This window comes from Marmota monax, unplaced genomic scaffold (genome assembly GCF_021218885.2).
Source record: "Marmota monax isolate L192 unplaced genomic scaffold, Marmota_monax_Labrador192_F-V1.1 WCK01_AAM20220418_F8-fsc00041, whole genome shotgun sequence".
Classification (NCBI taxonomy): Eukaryota; Metazoa; Chordata; class Mammalia; order Rodentia; family Sciuridae; genus Marmota; species Marmota monax.
Window position 1 is genome coordinate 9,066,443 of NW_026695238.1, and position 21,610 is coordinate 9,088,052.

At 36.3% G+C, this 21,610-nt stretch overlaps 1 protein-coding gene across 2 annotated transcripts in view; it reads left to right on the forward strand.

Moving 5' to 3' along the window:
* The first annotated feature begins 13,431 nt into the window (after nt 1–13,431).
* The window catches only part of Nyap2 (neuronal tyrosine-phosphorylated phosphoinositide-3-kinase adaptor 2), a 249,231-nt gene continuing 241,052 nt past the window's right edge, over nt 13,432–21,610 (forward strand). Inside the window, exons 1-2 of one of the 2 annotated variants that reach the window (XM_058577456.1) lie at nt 13,432–13,973; nt 14,324–14,806. The gene's annotated coding sequence lies outside the window, so the exon portion shown is untranslated. Of the gene's footprint in view, nt 13,974–14,190; nt 14,807–21,610 lie in introns of those variants that run through there. The other variant, XM_046439583.2, reaches the window with a different exon arrangement.

The window sequence follows — 21,610 nt, forward strand, 5'->3', positions numbered from 1 at the left end:
TGTCTTGGCTGCATCACTTACTCAAGCCCGAGCCAAGCTCAGTGTTACCAGGGAAACAAAATATGTCCATTAGCTAGATCTGGATCACCTGCTTATCCCTATAGCAGGTTGGAGTCAGCCCTACCCAATCAAGAGGTTTTGACAATGAGGAAAGAGTAGTTCTCAAAGAAGATCAAACTGTTATTAATAGTAAAGAGAGAAAGGATGTTGGCAGGCAAAACATAACAATCAGCCAAAGTAAATTACCTATGTTTTGTTTTTGCACAAGAGATGAACTTGAGATGTTACACTAATGTTACAAGTTACTAGAGCACATTTATATTTCTGGAATCATCTGGATTTGGTGCAAGCTGTCGCTGCTGTGGATTTCCCTCATTGCTGACACTTTGTGATGCACATGCCTTTTCATTTTCACACAGGAAAAAAAGGAGCTAGAAAATGGTCAAACAGAGCCCCTTCACTGGTATTCAAGATTTGTGCAGGAAGCAAATCCACATCTTCATCTTCAATCCCATCCAATAACAGGAAAAAATGTCCTTGGACAACAGGTGGGTGTTTACCTGCTTGTGGTCTGGGCACTTTTCTGGCTGGGCTGCTTTGAAGCACTCTTAATAACTCCTCTGCGTGGTAACTAACTCCACGAGGATTCAGTTGCCATGCAACTGTGTGGTATTTCTCCATAGTACTGCCTTTCCTATGATTACAGACTGAGGAGCTTTTATAGACATAATAATACCTTACACTCATGCCAGCCTTTTACATAAGAAGATCCCAAAAGGGTGAATAGAGTTGCTCTTTATGTAAGTCTTTTCCACCAAGCACTAAAAATACCCACGCTTCCCATTGAGCTATGTGGCAGCCATCCGCTCCCCGCTAAAATATATAATAGATATTTTGGCAGGAGGTAATACAAAGTATTACTCATCAGAATTAAAATGTGAAAGGTATTCAGGTGGACATAATAGAAGCATCCTTTAGAAAACATCCTGGACATGCATGGGGGATGCTCATAAGTGGACAAGTGTTTGGGGTGTGTCTCTGATTTGCATACCTATGGGAGGAGTTCCATTGTTTCTGCAATTTGTATGGAATGTGGGGAGCAATTGAAAAGAGGATGGGGTCAGGTTGACTGGGTCACCCAGCTGCTCCCAGTCTTAAATAGGGCGAGGCCCTCAGTGCAGCCTCACCAAGGAGCGTTTGACATAGTGGAGACAATATCCTAGGTTTCTAAAGTCCTATTTTTTACCAGATGCACAGTGACGCAACTGGCAGGATCTAGCACATTGTTTAAATCCCTTTTTCATAAACTTTCAGAAGTTCAAGGGTTATTATAAACCAAACTGTATTCTCTCTGAAAATAAATAAGTTGTTTGGTTCTTTGACAAACATGCTTAGTAATCTTCTTAATAAAACACCAAACAATTGAGGAAACCAAAACAAAACTGGTTTGGTCTGTTTTAAGGAGCTAGCTAAATATGTTATGGAAAACAGTTTGAAAGTAAAAGGCCTTATTTGAAGCATCAAGGCAGAGCTTTTTTTATAGAAGGATGTCTTCTAAAACCCCTGGCTTCTTTCAGCAATCTCTCACTTTGGTCCCTGTCTGTTTCTACTCCAGTTACATGGATCTGTCAGCGCTAGAATTTTTTTTTTTATCATGTCTTTTCTGCCTTAATTGTTGAGTGCTAGTTGTCCTTTAATATTCATAGACTCTTCTTTTAATAGAGCCCTTAAAATTTATGTGGCCACATGGCTGCCCTGGATAAGGCAACATTTTAAGTTTTTCTTGCAGCTAAGTTTGGTGGTGAGTCTAAATTCTGACTGTAAGTTCTGATTCATGCATCTTTTGGGTCCTGCATTCCTACTCCTCCTCTGGAAACTTCAGAAATGGACAATCCCTTTCCATGATAAGGACTATAATCTATGAGTCTTGAAAACTGCTGACACCTTGTCTACTGTCATGTACAGAAATTTGGTCTCTATTTAATGAAAATCAAGCCAAATGTGCCATAGGGAAGAAGGAAGGTGGGGAGGGAGGGGAGAGAGGGAATATGCACGTGATAGAGTGTGAGGCTTTCCTTTTCCCACTTGAGCCCTGCATCCCAAATATCTCTCCTGTGCTTCTGTCCCCAGCCCTCTCACCATTGACTGTTCAGACCCTCTGTAATAAAGGAATCTCTTATAGCATTTTTTAAAAAAATATAACTCCCTCCTCTCTTCTCTAGTTGATTTAAGTTTCACTTTTGTCAAGCAAAAAAATCTGATTAGTAAAAAGATAGTCTCTATAACAAAAATAGTTGGCCTTGTGAATATATTCCCATGAAATTGACCATTTGCATCAAAGTCACCATAGTACAGAGTGAAAAAAATCTAAGACCTCTACAGGTGAAAATAGAGATGAGAATCAACTAAACATTGACAATGAAATAATTTCATTGTCCTTTATATCTACACAGGAAGGCATGATTGAATTTATGGATATATATATGTATTTTTTTGGAAGAGTAAAATATTCCAATTGACTATTTGTTCAGGTGGTTTAAACTGTTGCACATAGTTATTACTTATAAATTTCAGTTTTTGAGACCTGCATATGAACGGATCCTACAGCTTGCAATGGGTTTAAGTTATTACCACATAAATTCAAATGTATTTCTTACATTGAAAGTATTTTCATTAAACATATACCACTAATTAAAATGGTTGGAAAACATTCAAATTCATGACACCATAAGTAACCTTAGATAATTTTCAGATTAACATTTCACAAAGAACCCCGGATTAAAATAGGCTGTGTATATCATTAGCTTGGAATTTGGTTTTGCCTTATTACAGCACCCTGCTATCAATATGTTTACTTATAAAATAAAATAACTATTTTAAAGATAATCATTATAAATAGTACTTTGAATATTTTTATAAGTTTCTATGCCAAACAAACATGATACTAAAACTCAGTTGAAATTATATTGAACTTTAACTTCCTAACTGCTAATGGCTTAGATATACAACAATCCCCTCTAATTCTATCCAGTAAAATACAATTTAGAATGTTTCCTACAAACAAATTTTTGTCAAATTCCATTTCTTAATATAGTTCTACATTAATACACAAAGAGGTAGAATTTAGAATTGTAGTGGTACATTGAATGAGAATATAAGTCTGTGTGGGGGGCATTTTTATGCATTTCTGTGTTGTATTTTAAACATTTTCAGAATTTGGATCTTTTCAAGGTATGCTTTGGTATTATTCTGAACTTTTCCCCCCTGATTCTTGATTTTCATCAGGTCCCAGTGAGTTGCAAAAAAACATGATGAACTGGAATTCAGGCAAATCAGAGGTTCACAAATTTCACCTCATATCAGTTATACACGTTAATTTTGTCAGCATTTTCACTGCTCTGTTCCAAAGACCAGCTTATAAGAATTTTAGAATAGGAAAGGTTTATTTTGGGGCTTACAGTTCCAGAGATCTGAGTCTGTCAACAGCCAACTTCAGTTCTCAGGGCTCAAGGTGAAGTAGAGCATCATGGTCAACAGTGTGATGGAGGAAAGCAGGTGGGGACCTGGCACCAGGAATCAGAAAGCTCTGAGCAACAAGGACAAAATATACATCCCAAAGGCACACCCCCAATGACTGGCCTCCTCCAGTCACACCCTACTGCCCTACAGTCTCCACTCAGTTAATCCCTGTCAGGAGACGGACACACTGATTAGGTTAAGGCTCTCATAACCCAATTACTTTACCCAGATTATTTCATTGTCTCATACATGAGCTTTAGGGGGGCCCCCATATCTACACCATAACATACACTCTGCCCTATGCTTTCCACTACATGATTTTCTAAGTGAGCACACCTAGAAACACATCTAGGCACCAAATATCATTTCCTAGATGTAGAGATAGAAGTTTGGTCCTGTCTAGTGAAGCCTCTGAGCATTTTGGTTTTGTCTCTGGGGACAGAGCACCAAACGGGTAGCCAGAACACCAGTTTCTGACTGCAGATATTTCACTGAAGGACTGCACAGATCACAGATTTTTGTGGCCTCGTATTCTTCCATTGGTAAATTCATTTTACATGTCTTCCTTATTTTATGTGGTTTAGTGTCATATGGCTTTCTTCTAATAATACTTCTATGATTTTGATAAAGTCATACTTTGTTCATGCAGATGAGGGGATTTTACTTTCTGTAGAGGAAGGACTTTAAATTTGTAATTTAAAATTTAACAAAGGTCTCCAGACTAACTCTTAACAGTAAAATAAATGGAATATGAAGCTGCCTTTTTCTTATTTTGACAGCTTGTTCCTTCCCTGTCTCAAAGCCTCTTCACTAGGTGCCCAGGAATAATTCATTGTTTTTTTAGTGCCTCTACCATTTGAGTCATCTAAACTTGTGCTGCGTAGCTATGGGGAGTATATAAGAAGGAGATCAAGAGGGAAGAAAGCATGGGAAGAACAAAAGGAAGAAAGAAGGGAGGAAGGAAGGAAGGACAGACAGAGGAAGGGAGGAAGGGAGAGACTCAAGGAGAGAGGGAGGGAGGCAGAGTGTTTTGCCTCTATTTTAAACGTTTCTCAGGAAGTGGTATTTATAGTGCACCTATTGATTGCAGCTCCTGGAGGAGACAGCCCTTGGGTGTCTAATGTCCTCAGGAGCATTTTCACTTCCCAAATTAGCTCTTCACTCTTCCTTCGCTCCAATGATTGTGTGTACTTGTCTTTCTTCTCTGCTTCCTTCGGATATCACTGCTAGTCTCTTACATTTAAGATCCAATGTGATCTAAGCTTGGAAAGTCCTTCATTTGCTTCCTTTCATCCTATTTGCTATTTTTCTAAGGCCATTATATTTCCTTTTTCCAAGATATAGGTTTCCTCAAGTCTTTTGATTTCTTGAAATTCAGTTCCATCCCATTCACATCAAACATAAAAAGAAGGAAAAAAATAATAAAATTTGAAAAAATGTAATTTTTACAGCTACAAAAACTGTGTTGCCTCCATGATTCATTTCTATCGTTTCGTCAGTATTTCTGCCCAGGTACTCTAGCTTGACCAGAAAAGTTAAGGTATCATAAGCACAAGCTTTTACTTGGATAGTCAGAGGTCTGTTCATAATTTAAAGAGTTATTAAACTAGTGGATAGCCTCAAAGTTAGACTTCACTTGTGTATGAACACAAATACTTTGGAAAAGGTATGTGGTAAAGGTCTGATAAAGACAGAACTTAAGTGAAGAAAAGAATTTCAGAAATTATTCTGGTCCCTATGGGATAATGATTTGGGGAAGGGACTTTCTTTCCTCAATGGTCACAGGTCACGCAGGGAGACACAGAATTGGGGCTGCCTGTCCACACACATCCTTCCCTGAGGCCTGAAATACCTTTCACCCAAATTTCCACCTACACCAAGCTTCATTCAGTGGTAAGAAATAAGTCTAGGACTGAAGGGGTCATCAGAGAACATACCAAAGTCCCCCCATGAAATGTAAATGACTCCTGATTACTTAGTAAAGAGTCATTGGACATTTCCTCTTTGTCAAAAACAAACAAACAAACCAAACCAAAAAACAAAACAAAACAAAACAAAAACCAAAACAACTTTCTTAATAATTGGAATATAAGGTGAAAACGAAAATCAAGTCCCTTTCTCTCTCAGATGTTGTATAACAGCAGAGACAAACAGTAATTTGATTAATAAGTAAATATATTATTAAGATAAAATGTATAACAAAATGCATGAAAGACAACTAAATAGGGTATTAGGAGTTTTTTTTTTGTAAATATTAACCCATGTAATTATCACAACACTATAACAGATACTATTGCACTTTTAACAGTGAGGATGCTGATTCTTGGATTTATTATTTTGGCCCGATGCCATTTTTTGAGAGCATATGAAAACCTCATGTTTTACCTAAGTGATCAACATCCCAGGGCCACCTTTGTCTGCCTTAAAATGACCTCAAATAAGTACACTTGGATTAACTAAATGTGATAAGAAAACAAACTTGGAGGAGAATATATGGTCAGCTGAAGCTTTCATTTGTTTCTTCTTACTTAATCTTTCTGATTACTGATGAGTATTTTCAAATACTTAAATATGAGCTTAAATAAGACCACAATGTCTGCACTTGGTCTAGACAGTTTGTTGCTTTCGATGAGGCAAAAGCCAAAAGAATGTGCACGGCTTGGTTCAGTAACCCACTGCCCCCACACTAATGGACATGATCTCCTAAACCCTGTGTTAAATATTTTCATGAGACAGGTTGTGTTTCAACTTACAAACTGCTCGTTTCCTTATGACTTTCCTCCAAACCTTACCTGAACAATAGGCTCAAACCTACTTTTGAATTTTTATCTCTTTATTCCAGATATTGCCAACTCAGTAATGCATTGGTGACATTTTCATTCGCAAATCAGTATACCACAGTCTTCTCATTAAAAAAAAAAAATGGAAATCCACAGATTCCAAAGGGAGAATTTTTATGTTTCCCCCCAAATTACCATGAAAAATTATAAAACTAGTATGTACACTTATCAAAGAAAACTAAGTAAACATACATCTATTTTTTAAAAAAAATAGAAAAATACCACCACCGAGATATAAACAAAATAGGCTATGTTTTTTCGTACTAGCAATTTTCTTCTGCATGCGATAGTTGCAATACCTTGGGAAAAATCACTTAAACACATTCTCCATATTATAATTTGTAAATTGAGAAGAATTTGAGTGCCCCTTTCACAAGATTGGTATGGCCTTTGATTGAGTTAATATAGTAGACAATATGATAAACACTGTGTATATATTTGTTACTGCCATTGTTATTATGAATATTATGTTTATGCATATAATGATATGGAGGATTATATCATGCTATGTTTTTTATTTAATTCAATTATTTGATAAATTTTAGTTTAATTCCTCTTATATGTAAGACATCGATCTACATGTTAGGTGGGAAAGATGAGCAAGGTCACTCAAGGTACCTGCTTTCATGAACCTTGCATTAGGATTCAATAAGAAGAAACTGACGAAATTAAAACAGTAGCAGTGTATACAAGTGTGCATATATAGGTGAGTAAAAAAGATAAATGGTTGGTGATAAGTATTTGCAAAGAAAGCAGTCTTGTGATAAGGAGTACCTGCATTGCTTTCCTTTTTCAGAGTGAGGGATCAAGAAGAAAATTTGGACACAGAAGTACTATGGGCCAGATCTGAGTTCTGGGGCATTCCAACATGTAGAACTCAAATTTTACAAAGGTGACCAAGAAGGAGAAGTCACTGAAATAAGAAGGAAAACAATGCAATGTTGTGGAAGACTATAGGATTCCAAGCGGGATGATTTCTTGCTTATTTGTCAGATTTTTTTCTTTTTTAATAATATAAGAATGTGTAAATGCTTAGCTCTGATGCATATCATAAGACAAATAGCTTCCAAGTTTTAATTTAAATGCTAACTTTATAATTTTTTCTCCACTTAAGTTTATTGCATTTTTATATATTCAGGGTTTTTTTTGGTTTTTATTTAATTGTTTATAGCTTTTATGTTACCTTTAGAGACCATATTAAAGTTTTTCTTATTAAATTAAATTTTTTTATATATCAAACACTTCTAAACTCTAGAATTTCATTTTTCAACATGTATCCACTACTTACATGTAGATTTGATATTTAAATTAATTAAAATAAAACAAAACTTTTAATTGCACTAGCAACAAATTCAAGTGTTCATTAGCCACGTGTAACTAGTGGCTATTGTATTCCATCATCACAGGAAAATGATTTTGACAGTGCTTCTCAACTTAATAAACAACTGACTCATCTAAGCATCTGTTAAAACACAGATCCTGACTCAAATGATGTATGGACTACATGTTTGTCCCCTCCCCCTGGGTTCTACGTTGAAATTCTAATCCTCAGTATGATAGTATCTGGAGATGGGGTACTGTCTTCATGGTGGGATGAATTCTTTCTGAAGAGAGAAATGAAATTTCTTTCATATCCATTTCCCCCACCTTTTTCCCATTTGAGGAATCATGGGAAGAGTCCTCACCAGATCCTGACCCGATGGCATCCTGGTTTCAGACTTCTACCCTCTAGAACTATGAGAAATCAATCTCAATTTTTGCAGCTCTCCAAGGCTTGTTGTGGCAGTCCCAACTGACCAAGGCAATCTGCAAAGGGACCTAAACTTCTGCATGTTTAACAAATCCCCACATAAGGCTGTTGCTGTGGGTTTTACAAACACACTTTGAGTTGCAAGTGTCTAGGTTTATTTTTGTGTGAGAAATTGCAAAAATTCTTTATGTGCATACATATGTATTTCTGTTTATTTAACTTTGTTACGTATTGATATGCATGTTTATCATGTGCTAAGTATCTGTATAATGCTCTTTCTGAACTTTTTAACCTCTTCTATTGATTTCCAGTCACGTCTTGTGCTATATTACAATAAAATCAATGTAGTTTTGCAGGATATTTTAATATTTAGTTAAGAACATATGTTGCCAGAAGCTTTTCAAGTCCCATCAGCATCAATTTTATTTAAATTGGAAATTAGATTCATTGATAGTGAATTTACTAAGGAATAATTATGCAAAAATTGATTCTTTTCTAGAAGAAGGAATTTCTCTATTTTCCCATTTTTTTGTGTTTTATGGATTGTTTATGTTCCCCAAGATTCACATATTGAAGCCCAAATCCTCAAATGGTATTTGAGATATCCCTCTCTTTCTCTGAGAAAGCCACCCAGGCTGTGATGTTTTGTTACAGAGATAAGACAGTATTTTTAAAAAAATGTATTGTTTCCTATACATAAGCTATTCATGTTTGTATATGCTGTTGATCTTTTCTTTTGAAACTATCTCATTATTTTTAATAGGTTTCAAACTGGTTATATTGGACTTTTCAGGGGGAAAATTTGTAGCATCCCTCTTCAAGAATTTAGTTTTTAAATTTTGTTGTTGTTGTTTTTTATAACCAGGGATTTTATAACTCAGCCATTTTTTATATTTTATTTTGAGACAGGATGTTGCTGAGTTGCATAGGGCCTCACTTAGTTGCTGAGGCTGACTTTGAACTTGCCATCTTTCTGCCTCAGCCTCCTGAATCATTGGGATTACAGAGATGCACCAACGTGCCCTAGTTTGTCTAATTTTATTTATTTATTTATTTATTTATTTAAATTTTATTTTTTATGTACATTACAAGTACTGTGAATTTTCTATTATTGCAAGTCATACCAACTGTTGAGATCTGGAGTCATGCATTCATTCAACAAATCCCAAGCACTGACTAGAGGCAGACACTATGCTGGGACCCAGGAAATATAAAGGAAGAATTCCTGTCCTTAAGGAGTGTCAGACAAGCACATGTGAAAAATGAAATAGCCATGTCCAGCAAAGTATGAAAGAAGCCTCACGACTCTTTTTAATTCACTGGATATTTCATAACACAGAGAACAGACACCTGCTTTTGAGTATATAAATTAGGATGGTACCAGAGTAAGAAAGACATGATTTTTGAAACTTGAGTGGATATCATCCACTCAAAGCAAATCAGTGGTTGGCCGAAATGGGTGTGTCTGATTTTTTTTATACATATAAATCCTTTTTAAATAATATTTTATTGTTTTTGAGCATATACATAAATATATTTATAGTATTTCTGAAGTATTCATAGGAAAATATTAGTTGGACATAACAAATGAAGTCTGGTTGGGTCTATTCATAAGTTTCTTGCCAGGAGAATATTTCTTTTATGGCCAGCTTGCTCCTTTGACACTCCAAATGTAGTTTTTGTATATCATTAAACCTTAACTGTTTTTTTCTTTTAGACACTGAGTAGCCTGGATCTTGAAGCACCCAAACTGCCATCTGCTGCTGCATGACCCCAAGTCATTCGTGTAACATCTCGTTGTCATAGGGAAAAATCATAAGGAGCATATGGTTCCCATTCTACCAAGACTTTCATCTCATGCTGTTACCAGAAGGCTTAGAAATCCTGATTGGATGGGAAGGAGATTAGCTCTTTCCCTAGTGGAATAATTTCATTATAACAAAGGGGTCACCTCCTTAAGCTAAATGTGGAATGAATAATAGAAAGATTACAGATCATGAAAAAAAAAAAAAAAACTAGAAAGGCTTTTTTATAAATTATGACAAGACTTCGGGTAGGACTTCTTGATGTTTTGGAATAAATGCTTTAACATTTAGGCAACTAGATTGCTCTGTTTAATCCCTACTTTTCTCATTTGCATCACTTTTACACAAAAAGCATTCCTTACCACCTGGCTGATATGCAGAACAAGAAGTATTTTCAGGGCTGTGCCTCTACTTCTCTGCCTTGACAGAATGGACCTACTTAACCCTAAAAGTATCAACTGACTGAATCAGTATAACAGAACTAAATTCTACCCTGACTTGAGAGCTTTAAGAGGCACATCAAGCCAAGAGACATCTCAATGGCTTGTTTTCTATGGACACCAGAGGCATTTTGGTAAACAACATATAATTTGAATTTCCTGGACCATTTATACCTTTATTCTATTTCTTTTAATTTTTTATTTGTTCTTTTGAGATATACATGACAATAAAATGCATTTTAACATATTATAAATACATGGAGTATAACTTTGCATTCTTGTGGTTATACATCATCTGTTTGTGAATCTATATATGAACATAGGAGAGTTATGTCTGATTTATTCTACTGTCTTTCTTATTCCCATCCACCCTCCCTTCCCTTCATTCCCCTTTGTCTAATCCAAGGAACTTCCATTCTTTCCTCTCCACCCCTTTTGTGTATTAGCATCCTCATATCAGAGGGAACATTTGACCTTTGTTATTTTGGGATTGGCTTATTTCACTTCATAATAGTCTCCAGTTCCATCCATTTACCTGAAAATGCCATAATTGCATTCTTCTTTATGGCTGAGAAATATTCTATTGTGTATATATAAAAAACATTATCTTTATCCATTCATCTGTTGAAGGGCACCTAGGTTGGTTCCATCGTTTAGCTGAGCTTATATAAACATTGATGTGGCCACTTCACTGTAGTTTGCTGATTTTAAGTCCTTTGGGTATATGCTGAGGAATGAGATTACTGAGTTAAATGGTAGTTGCATTCCAAGTTTTCTGAGGAGTCTCCATATTGCCTTTCAGAGTATATTCCTTTATTCTTAATAGAAGGATTTTCAACTTTAATTTTGTCCAATGCATTTTTCTTTGTGTAGTATTGAAGTGAGTAGAAATGGGTTCTGCATTTGGTTTTACATATTTTTTTTTTTTTTTGCTTTATTCAGTGGATCTAAAGAAGTGGTTCTGGACACCAATACCCAAAGGTGCCATAAACTCCCATACATTAATATATCTCCAGAGAAGAAATTGTCCAATTAGCAGACATTGAGGCCTAGAGTGAAGAAAGTGTCAGATTCAGAGGATAATGTGATGGTTACCAAATCCTATTCTATGATATGGGAACCGGGAGGTTAAAAAAAAGAAAGTCAGGGAGGGAAGGAAGACAGTAAGGTGGGGAGGGAGAAAAGGAAGGAATTAGAGAAACTACCATGTCATTTCTTTAAGTTGAAAATATTCAACTTCCAGCAATAGCTATTTATCTATTTTGGGGGGGGATAAAAATGTATGTAATTTTGTAATTTTTTTGTTGTACAAAAATTTCAGGTTCTTTTTACCCCTGGAAGCTTTATGTCAGTCTCTCCTCACTGTGTTTGATTTATTCTTGTGCATAAATGAAGGTGATAGAGACCACTGTGTTGACCAATGATAATGAGAACCACAGTCCACAAGGTGATTTAACCTCCTAAATTTGGTCAGTCAATGAGTATGAGGCTGGAAGCAAGCCATTTTATTTATCTGGTTATTATTTCCTCATATGTGAAAATGTGCTTCAGACTTGTTTGTCCAAACTCTACATAGTTCAAAATACAGCTAACCAAAGCTGATGCAGTTATTAGTCATGATAAAGTATTTCCACTTCCTAAAAGTCTGTTATATAATTTCCCTATAGAGAATCTTTTCCATCTTCGGTCATGTGCCGAAAGACAACTTTTATAAGAACACTTCAATACCAGAAAGAATGATACATTAGTAAACCTCTTGATCACTGTGGGGTAGCTGTTGCTAGATTAGAAGTGGTACTTGAGGCACTTTTATGCAATGTGTTAAGGTTATAGGACCTGAGAGAGGGAGAAGGAGAAGAAGAGGGGAGGGGGGGAGGAGAGGGGGAGAGACAGAAAGAAGAAGAAGGGAGGAGAGAAATCATGTATTGGAAGAAGAGTCAGCGATGCGGCCTCTTCTCTTTCCCAGTTCTGTTCCCCTCCCTATTTTTCATCTGTCTAATCTTCCAGAGTACTTCAGAATGTTAAGCAGAAATCTTGCCCCTATCATAGGCAGATGCCCAAGACCAGGAAATAAGTGAAGAGATCAATGGATCCAGTTTAAAACGCATGATATCAGAAATATGATCATATTGCAATGTGCTGATTTTACTCCCTGTCCCAGATTCTTACAAGTTAAAGAAATAAAATTTACAAAATCATAGCATAGTCCCAGGTAACATTTATGAATTAAGAACAAAAATTAAGATTATTATTTTTATAGCCAGTTGAAGCATGAAAAATTACTTTAAACACAGGACACATTTTTTTTTCTAAGAAAAAATCACTTAAATACAGGACACATTTTTCTAAGAAATTAGTTACAAATCTAAATATCTCTCTCCTAGGAAAATCAGCTTACAAGTGAAGGTCATTTACAGTAAGAGATACTGGGGGAAAAAGTGAAGGGGAAAAATATACAGGTCACTGTATATAAGTGTAGTTTCCTCTCAAAATTGTTTTTAAGCATAAACCTATTGCTTATTCTTTTTTTGACCATAGTAGAAGCTTAACATATTTTTAAAAATCTATATTTTTCTATTTATTCTTAGAAAAAACAGGCTAGATAAAAATTTAGGATTCAGTAGACATATACCCGTCTGTGTCTGTGTGTATGCATATATATATGTATGTATACACACATATTTTGTGTATATATACATATATATAGACACATACACACATATAAGCTGTGCATATAGTCTGAGTTATACGTATATATTCAATAAGATATTAAGAACAGAAAGAGGAGAGTGTTTGGGAAAAGTATTAAACAGAATCACTTTGAATAATTTCAGCAGTGAGTCTATAAGAGTTAAGGGCACCCGTGCAATAACCATTTTACCTCTTATTTTAGTTAAATAAAGTGTGCACTCTGAATGAGACCTTTGTTCCCTGTGTGTGAATGCTGCGTGTTCTTCCCAAGCGGGCCAGTTTTGTTCTCATGCCATGGGAGCAGGTGGCATGAAGCTGTTTTGATGAGGTTACAAGGCTCCTCCCCTCTCTCCCCAAGCAGCAGCCTGAAGTACGTCAGCAGTGATTGTGTGCATGGCTAGGCTGTGCGGGGAGGGTGGAGGCAAAATTGATATCAAATAAGGGTATCAAACGGAGATCCCGATGTTCCCTTTAAGTTGCTGCTCATTTTTATTAGCCCCACCAGGGGTGGAAAGCTTTTAACTTTAATATCCTCTGTAGTAAGAACTGTATGTGTTGATGGATTCACATTGTTCTTCACCGTGAAGATTGTATTAGTGCTCTCGTGGATATAAATGAAGGGGTTTCTTTACCCTCTTCTCATTTAATGATTTAGTAATCAGACTTCAGCTCAGTTAGATAAAAGAGAGAGGTTCTGCTGCCTAGATGTTAGCCCTTTAATGAGGATGGGAGCCCCCAGGGAGCCGAAATCCAAAGTAGAACGATGCTGCTTTCGGGTTTCTTGTCATTTCTTCAGTTGCTCCTTCTCCCTTTTCCAATGGGCCTAGGGAGCAGGAGCTATCCAAGGTGCTAGAATGCTGGCGGCTCTGCCGTTCAAGGCAGACGGATGGCAGAAGCAGAGGAGAGAGATTACCGCTTATTTCAGAAGGTAGGTTCTTTGTTTCAGAATCCCTGATTAATCAGCAACAGCATCAACAGACTAAGGCAGCTGGAGAGGAGAGAGAGAAGCAGGGAGGGAGTCATGGGCAGGGAGGGAGGGAGTGGAGAGAGAGAGAGAGAGAGAGAGAGAGAGAGAGAGAGAGAGAGAGAGAGAGAGAGAGAGAGAGAGAGAGAGAGAGAGAGAGCGGGTTGTCACGGGGGAGGGACGTTGCCACAAGCTAGGCTGCTCCAACCCTTCTGTATGTAAGTGTCAATGAGAAAGAGCATCATTTTTGCCGAAAGGAGACATTTAGAAAGGATCTTTCTGATTTTTGTTTTCATTTATTTTTGTCTTCACAGAATATAATCAAATGAGGGACCTTAGCCAGCCTGGTGATTGCCTTGCATCTTGTAATCATCTGTGTAGCAAAGTGGGTAAAATCATCCAATTTCTTCCCGGCTGGACCTGGCAGGAGAGGGGCTGTGTGTTCATCCCCACCCATTAGCTATGCCCTCTTTTCTCTGAATGTCGATGTAAGGAAGCCAGCACCTGTCTTCTGCCACTGCATCTTCCTAGCAAACTTTAAAGGCCATTTTATCTGATAGGAAGAACATCAAGAACGCTCTGATCTCTAGTGATGAAGAATCTGGGATTCGACACTTTCCCCAAGCAGACACAATGCACTTTAATTGAAGAAAAACTGAGCTGAACTACAAGTCTGTCTCTTATGGTGCTGGATTACTCCTACAGAACTGCCCTGAGATCCACCGTGAGAGGGCTCTGACACACAGAAGTCACCTTCTGATTATTGCACTTAGCTCTCCCTGGGGACTTAAATTTTGGTATGTATTTCATTTTTCTGATTCTCTAAGCATGCTGATTGAACCTAAAACTAAATAGATCAAGCCACCAATGGAATGGGTTTTAGTTAGGGATACTTAATGCTGAAGTTTGCATGTTTTATTAGGTGGAGCAGAAATAAAGCCAAGGCATCCAGTGAGCCTCAGGCTATTTTTACTCCTTTTCCCACTGAGTTACATTACCATGGAAATGGTTAAATGAGATTTTCATTAGTAAAATAAGCCACGTTGAATTATTAAAAGCATTGAAAATATTTTCCAGGGTATTAATTGGCATTCAAGTTGTGCATGCTAGCTCTTTACCCACTATTCCATACCATAAATATTTTACAACAGTCTCTGAGCACATTTGTGCCAGCACTTAGAAACCAGTTTTGCATTCTCAAAAGAGACACAACACCACAGAAAAACCAAACTACCAGACACACACCAAACTGAAACTGCTTCTTCCTGACTGATCAATTCTAAACCTCCTTGAGAAATGTATTTTCAGTCAGTATCAGGAAGCTTTCTCATGAGTTTAAATATTTTCTGCAGAACTTTTGGTTTTACTTAGGACATTTACTTATTTTGTGGAAGAGTTTCCATTCTAATTTTTCCAACTACCAAGTGATGTTGTAAAATACAAGAGATGCAGGTATTCCATATCTGGAAGAATTGTTACATTAAAAATGCTATTTATTCTTATTGGGAAGTCATAAATTTGTTTTGGTATTGGAAAACTATTTTTTGTAATAAATGTAGTTTTATAAAAAGGATATTCATTTGAAGAGGTTACATGTTTTAGTCATTTTAACATCCAAGAATTTATAACCAAGTAGTGTGAAATAATGAATAAAAAGTAATAAAACATTAACTCCTTTCCTAACATTTCATATTTTAACCAATACTTCAATTTGTTTTGTTATATTGTTAAGTGCTAACTGTACGAATTAATGAGAAAACAGAAGCCATACATGCAGAAGTTACTTTGTTTCTCTGTGGAAAGTGCAACATATGCTATCCCACTCGGCAGGGACAGGAACTCTGTGAAGGACATAAGCAGTTGAGAAAATTAGTGAAAACAAACCTGATGGAAAATGTTCCAACTTTGCAAAGGACAAAAGGAAGTCCAAGAACTTGAAGCATTTGTTAAATTTAGAGGGAGAAGAGGTGTGAAAATCCCAGAGAAAAGATGGTTGACTATTGTTTAAAATCCATCAATCAATCATGGATTTCCAATGCAATTAGATGGTTTCTGTTGTAGCTCCCGTCAGCAATTTATACAACCGACTGTATCTACTTTGCAAATACTGCCTTGTAAGCGTCTGGAATCCATTGGCTCAAGGCTCCAAAAAGTACCTTAGCCACTAGCACTCTGCACAAGCCCCTATCTTAGTGGAAATATGCAATCTCTTTAGACCAGCGGCAGGCCACCATGACAACCTGGAAGTTGGGGGGAGATTCGATTTGTGATGCTGCTCCATTTACATGCTTTATGCCCATTTTGCCCATTTGGGGAAGGGAGATAGTAGAGAACTCACTGCAAAGTAATTTGCTTTCTGAGAAAAAAGCAATCAGTGCCTTTGTAGTTCCTCAGCAAGCTTTCTTGGTTGTAACTTCAACATTTCCCATTTTGGGCAGAACAGCTGCATTTTGATGACACTGAGAATGAGAAAATGAGCATGACCATGTGTGGAGTTGGGGAGAGGATTTTGAGCATAATCAAAGTGGAATTATAGCACTAATGTTTTATAAGATTTTATCATAAAAACAAGTTTGATGTAATTTACACAGGTTATGGGTTATTACTAGACTATCTAGTCTGTTGATTTGATCCTACTGTGTGAAGTCAGCAAATTTCAGAGATCAGTGTGCATATACATGTTACATATGTATATGAAGGCTGATTACTTAAATACTTAAATGTTCACTCACAATGTGTTTTCAAATTGATCTTAGTGCATGCACAGAATGTACAAGAGTCTTCTCTTCTGCTGAACAACAACAAAATTAGTCGAAATTGCCTTGGGAAACTTTTACTGGATCAATACTAATAGGCAAAATAGGATTTTCTATCTCAGGGAAGACGGAATGATTAGAGTGAGAGGGAAAATCAAATTTTAATAACTGAAATTCTAATATCTTCCATACAGCATTAAGTCAGGTGTTCAAAAACTGCAGAAATATATAAAGGGCAAAGACTAGGGAACTTTCCCATCTGCAAATAAAATGAAAACATAAATATGAAATAAAGAAGAAAATGTCCATTGGAAATGTATCCCCTTGTATTATGGTTTTCATGCTTATTGAATAGCATAGTAATAGCAAAAAATAAATAAATTGTTCTTTATTCTAGTCCTAAGATTATCTTGTGGGCTTAACTGTGGCCTAAAAATTCAAAAAGCTTCTTGTGGAACTTTAAGTATCAGGAAGCAATTTTCTCCCAAGCTAGAGTGTTTTATTTCCCCACTGCAAAGTACAGGTGGCACATATTCAGGTTAAGGGCGTTGTGATGACTCTATATCTTGAGAAATCAAAGTTTCAGATGGAGAACAACTTCATTTCAGAAATTCTGGGCAAACACTTAAAAAACAAACAAACAAAAAAGGAACCATACCTATAAGTTTAGTGATGAGTAAACTCAGATAATAGTACGTACATAACTCTGTTCTTGGTAAATAAAAATGAAAGGGCCACAGTAAGACTGTGCCTGATAAGTCAGTGGACAAATCTGTCTACATCTGTCCTTATGGAGCTAGAGTTGTTGATATCAAAATGCATGAAACTGTACTAATGGAAGATTTGTTCTGAATTTTAAGCAAATGGAAAAATGCTTAAGTATATATAAGAGGAAAGCTGGCATGTGGATTTTTTTTCTTTTTGTACATTTTTTTTTTCTTTACACAGCCTATCAAAAACTTTCTGTGATGGGGAAATTCAAGCTTGACCTGATTTGATAGCATGTTCTATAAATTAGGACTACACTCAATGTATACCTTAATTGACAAAGGGGATATGCCACACAAATGCATGATCTTTGTTAAATTCTTTTGTGTACACATATTTCTCACAAAAAAGCTCCCTATTTTTTTTTTTTTTTTTTTTTTTTTTTTTTTGCTTTTCAACACTAAGGATCATAGAGTACCTTAGGTTTTTGTATTCCCTGGATGGAAGCAGTAGCTATAGAAAGAAGATAGGAAGTGAATTCCATTTTTTTAAATGTTTCCATGGATTCCATTCAGACACACTTAGTTTATGTTCCACATGTGTATGAAATGGGTTGTTTTATTTTTTGTGGGAATAGTTGTAATGTTGCTTTCAGCTTTAGGTTAATAACAGGAAAGAAGTATTTATGGCTTTGCAAAAAAATAAAATAATAAGGTTATTAACTCAATACAAAGTTAAATGCTTACTGTTTAGGATATGGTAAGAATACCACCAGTTAAAATGCATCTTTGCTGAGTTGAGTGAAATTTATTATCTTGGGAAGTGGAACAAGGTATTCTTTGTGAAGGGTGTGGTCAACAGAATATAAGTAACAAAGTGAACATATAAAATAAAATAAAGCTAAACAGTTAGTTCTCCAGTTGAATTTAAGCCAATAGCTGTAGCTTTTATAAGAATGGCCATGTTTTAATCTAAAGGTTAAACAACAGGATTGTCTCTTGAATGCAGAACACAACAGTGGAGGAAAGGCATAAAAGGACGATGTGAAGTTATCTGAGGATTTTGTGGGGATTCTGACCCAGTCATTTTAGGTCCTTTCTCAAAAGAGTCCCTGACATGAAATATAAATGTTGGCCACAAAGAAACAGAAGCAGCACTGTACTCTTGGGATATCACTATGATGCATTCTAAAGCATAAAGACCACAGATACGTTTTTAACCAATGCTCCATGAGTGTAGGGAGGTGGGGCTAGAATCAAATTCACTTTGAACAGAAATGGCTGCAGACACATCCTGTTTCATTTAAAAGAGATTCCCACCAAAAAACAAATGTTCCCCTTTAATCTCACCCTCTTAGTTTTTACTACTCCATGCAGAAATTAGAGGTCTATGGGGGCAGATTTTTTTTTTTTTTCCTGTTAAGCTGTATCCAAATATTCTACCTGGAAGAGATGCCTCTTTTGCTTCTCATCAAGTAGGGTCTCCTATGATGCCAAATTAGACAATGGGTGCTAGATAAGCCTTTGTGAATTGCTCCTCTACATGGAGCCTAAGTGGACTTACAATGGGTGCTAGATAAGCCTTTGTGAATTGCTCCTCTACATGGAGCCTAAGTGGACTTGGTTTAATATCCCACAGCCACACTGCAGCCAGGACTTCCTGGTGTAGAACGTATTTTACTCCACGCCCATCTCAGCCATTTCTGGGATGAACAGATTTATGATCCTGCTTTGACTGTGGATTCTTATTGCATCAAATTGTAGTTTAAATGAAGTCAACAATTAACATGAGGTTTGCTTTTCTTTAGGGAGGCCTTGAATCTATTCACTCAGAGATCATTTGCCTGAAAAATACCCTTTTGCTGGAAAGGTGGAGTCCAAGGTTTTGGGAGATGGAAAGAGTATTATTGTCCATAGGTCCCAGTGCCCTAGTTTTCTAGGGGTAGACAAAGGGGGACAATGGATTAGTAGTCTGACCACAAGTGTTTGCCGAGTGGGGAAATTGATTAAGATGTATCTGGGCCTCCATTTGCACATATGTGGTTAAAGAAGTAAATTGTACAAAATAATCTACTCACCTATGTTTCGAAGTAAAATCATTTTTACTTTGAGGAGTTATGCTACCACTAAATCACGTGTACACTTAAGAATTGGGAAAAGCATCTAATAATTGTGTTACTAATAGTTATGATCATGTTTATTGAGTACATTTGCATTTTGTAACTGAATCTTAAAAAACATGAGTGACTTCCAATACCATTTTTTAAAAATTTCTTTTTAACGTGGAAACTGGAGCTTAAAGATGTCAGTTAACTTACACAAGTCATAGATCTAGAAACTCCTTGGTTGGGATTTTTAGGGAAGACTTCCAGACTTCTCATCTCTGCCTTCCTGGACCTAGAGAACCCCACATCACAAAGTGCATTTTGCATAGGGAGAAGTAAACAGGAACGTGTGATTGATTCGTGAACACTGAGAGGGTTCTAGTTCATGTTTGAAGACTACCTGTGATTATTGAAGTACTCCTTGCTTATCTCCTCAAAAATGGAGACAATAAAGCATGCATGACCAAATAGTGAAGTTCACCTGGATCTGTGTCCTAATCACACATCTGTGCAGACGTTGATGGTGTTTATTGCTGTGTGGACATCTAGGACAGAGTTCTGCCTTCATTAGTGCCTGGTTCTCAACAGGTGCTCAACACCTCCCTGAATAAATGAATAATAATGGAATGGAATACTTCTCTAGAATCAAGTCGCAGGACCATCTATCTTCATACTGTGAAGTTTTACTAGATGTTAGAGTTTATTTTTATTTCAAAAGTTTTCATCACCATTTCAAAACTTAATATTTATCTCAGAAAAAAATAATTTAAAGTCCAAGCAAGTTGAAAGACCACTAATAAAGATAATGTTCAGAAGTAAACAATCAACCTTGTTAAGAATTAGAATATATAAACTATCAGAATAACTGGTGTTATCTGGGTCGGAGGAAAACTTTAGGGAAAAAGTAAAAACCTTTGGATAATAATGCTTCATGAAACTGGGAAATATGCAGTGTTGCTAGAGGGTAGAGTGGGAGTGATCATTTCCAGCCTGAGGCATTATCTCTAGCATCCTTGTAATAATGACTTGGCTTGCTTAACTTCAGTAAAATTAATTGCCATAAAGTTATGCTGATTTTTTTAAAATCCAGGCATATCTCATGCTGAATGTGGGGTAGAAGTAAATTTCCAATAATAGTAATGCTTTAATTCTCTAAGAAATATTTTTTTTCTTATCCTCTCCCTGAAATGACAATCATTTATAGTAGTAATTTCCTCTTCTGCAGTATGTCTACCACATAAGCATCTAATCTGGTGAACTGATATTAAAATACCATTCAATTACATTACATAGTTGGAATTAAAAGACCATTTAAAAATGTCTCTATCCCACAACCCACTAGGGCTTAAAACCAAACAAAGTATCATAAAAATTTAACATAGCCCAAAAAATCATTAGTCTATAAACAAGGCCAGCCTCCAGGTTAAAAAAAAAAAGAAAAATCTTAGATTGTGGAGGAAATCCTTAAATTCAGGATGGGCTTCAAATACGGATTGATTGGCCACTGTAATGCTAATAAATTTTAATAAGAAGTAAAACTTCCATAGCTACACCCAGGTTGTGAAACATGATTATACTTGTTAAAAAGTCCAGAATAAAAATGATTTGTGATGAAAATGCAGTCTGGGACTTTTACACTAAATAGTTGGACTGATACTTTCAAAACACCCCTTTTATGATTTTTTGAAGAAAATAAAAGGCATAAACTAATTTAAAACTTTTCAATGGCTATCATTTTCCCCTTGTTAATTGGTTTTGCTTTCGATTTTTCAATCTAATTGAAACATACCTGTTTTCTATATAACAGTGAACTTGTAATCAAAGACAGTAAGCTTTATTAAAATAAAAGAGCACTCACTGGGATGTAATTAATTTAACTTTGCATCTATTTTTATTTGCATAAAGCACAGTTTCTCTGACCCCTGGCTTCAGTGATTTGGACAGCTCCTCATCAAGGCATGCTGCTTTCATAGCTTGCTTGCATTTCCTCCCTTCTTTCTTCCTTTCACCCCTCCCTCCATTCACACATCCAC